The sequence below is a fragment of the Myotis lucifugus genome, unplaced genomic scaffold, assembly GCF_000147115.1.
Source record: "Myotis lucifugus unplaced genomic scaffold, Myoluc2.0 scaffold_27, whole genome shotgun sequence".
Taxonomy (NCBI): Eukaryota; Metazoa; Chordata; class Mammalia; order Chiroptera; family Vespertilionidae; genus Myotis; species Myotis lucifugus.
In genome coordinates, this window is record NW_005871075.1 from 8,572,114 (window position 1) to 8,574,463 (window position 2,350).

Consider the following 2,350-nt stretch of genomic DNA (forward strand, 5'->3'; position numbering starts at 1 on the left):
TGATTTTTAGAGAGGAGTGAAGGGAGAGGGGAGGGACACACAGAAACCCCGATGTGAGAGAGACCCATTGATTGCTCCCCGAATGTCCCCCCCGCCCCCCAACCAGGGCCGGGAGCCTGCAACCAAGGTACATGCCCCTGACCCAAATCGAACCCGGGATCCTTTAGTCTGCAGGCCGGCGATCTCTCCACTGAGCCCCACCGGCTAGGGCTTTGCCTCATTTTAAAGGTAAATGCAGAACTCCTGTAGTTCAGATCATGTGACCCGGACTGCAGTAAGCCCAGGACACAAATATGATGGAGGCAGGGGTCTGCCCCCTAAACATTCAGAGTCAAGCAGGCAAACACACATGGCAAACACATGTGTGCAACACGCTTGGTGCCAGAATAAGGGACCTAGAGGCTAGAGAAGAAAAACTCGAAGGACCAGAGGAACTCAAGGGAGACTTTCCGGAGGAAGTGGCAGACAAGCCGAGTCCTGGAGGGTGAACGAGAGGTTTTCTCAGGGGAAAGGAATTCTGGGAGCATTCCAGCAGTTCCCTGTGGGCGTGGGCCTTTTGTGCAGGCCCTGGGCAAGGCCCTGCGGCCACCCTGGCAAACAGGACAGGCCCGGTGAACAGTTAGCTGTGGAGATGGGCACAGAGAGGGCTGGAGCAAGACAAGGCCAGTGTCCTGAGGAGAACTGGCTTCCTGTGAGGACTCACGCCTCTGTGAGCAGTTGCAGAATCCTCAGAGTCTTTATTTGGTCAAAAATAAATCCCTTGCTTTCAGTCCAGCAAGTAAAAATGTTTTTTAAAAAGCCTATAATTTTAGAGAGGGGACTTATGGAGGCAGGAATACCAGGTGACCATACCATCTCTGGAAAGACCCAGAAAGCCATCCAGCCTAATAGAAAAAGGCTGGGGACCGAAAAGGCGCCTTGTTAGTAAAGTCTCTGCACCTGCGGTGTTTGGGGAAGAGAAGGAGAAAATAGAAACAATTGGAAGTTGGCCACTTGGCGAGCCTGAGCCTGCTGACCCCTCAGAGCTGAGGGTGAGAGGGCGGGCACCGCGGAGCTGACTGGGGGTCTGGAGAAGGTAGGGGGCTGCGTTCGGATTTCACAACTTCACAGCTGCGGCGCTGAGACTGCAGGGGGCTCTCTGCACCCAGGCCGCCTGAGTTCAGGCCGCCTGAGTTCAGGCCTGTGTGGGCCAGTGCACGGCTATCCTTCATTCCCAGCCCAGCCCAGCCTCAGCTGGGCAGAGCCCTGGCTTCTGCACCCACATGGGAGCATTCCGCCTCTCAGTCTCTTCTTACTCGGTGCTGCGTGCAGCCGGAAGCCTCTCTGACGGATGGCGTTACATGTGAACAGAATACGGAACTGTGTCAGAGCTCAGCTGCCGCACTTCTGCTCCTTCTGACCTTTCCATCCTGATAAACACACTGTGGCGTGTGTGTGTGTGTGTATGTGTGTGTGTTTTGGTTTTTGTTGGTGTGGCTAAAAAATGAAATACTGGAATGTCTCTTTCTCAATAGAAAGTTATTTATTTTTACTCAGTAAAAATAAGTTATTGGACCTATAGAATTACTAAGCTGCCCCCTCCCCCCAATGTGTTCTGAAACAGTCTCAGAAATTCTCATGATGGTGATGGCAAGGGTTTTAATACCAAGGATGTCTTTTCACCCCCCCACCCCCCCCCCACCCCCGCCCGCCGAAGAGAAGAAATTCTCCTTTGGCCTGATCAGGGATGGGGAGAGGGGCAGGCAGAGGAGGGGACAGATCGATGCTACCTGTCTGGACAAACTCCTGGGAAGGCTTGCCTCTCAGGCTCAGAACAGCCCAGTCTCTGTTCATGGGCCGGGTTGCTAGTGCTTCATTCTAAGACCATAGACGCAGTGGCCGCATTAGATCTTGGATGCGCCACTCAAGGAAAGAGGAATAACTAGCCCACGTGGAGGGGGACAAAAACTGAGTAGCCCACCTGGGCCAGTCTCTTCTAGATTTATCGAGAAGGCAGGAAATCAGCGGGCCAGATCTGCTGACGTCATATCTGGAGGAAGATGGGGCAACATACTTGAAAACACGGGCTCTGAAACTCACCCCAAGGAGGGGTGTCATAGTCCTGGATGGTTTGGAAAGTTGAGGCTTTACTGGAGGCAGAGTGGCCGAGGGACAGCGTGCAGCTCCCCCGCTGTCGTCTCTGCGGGGCCTGGCACCAGTGTTCAGCCTGTAGGAAGTGGCTGCAACCCTGGGTGTGCCGTCAGGGGGGTAAAGTGGCCAAGGCTTACCCAGCCTGTGCTCTGTGCCAGGCCCTCTTGCGGGCACCTCGCAGCTCTAAACTGACTTAGGTCTCACGCCAGCCGGGTTACAG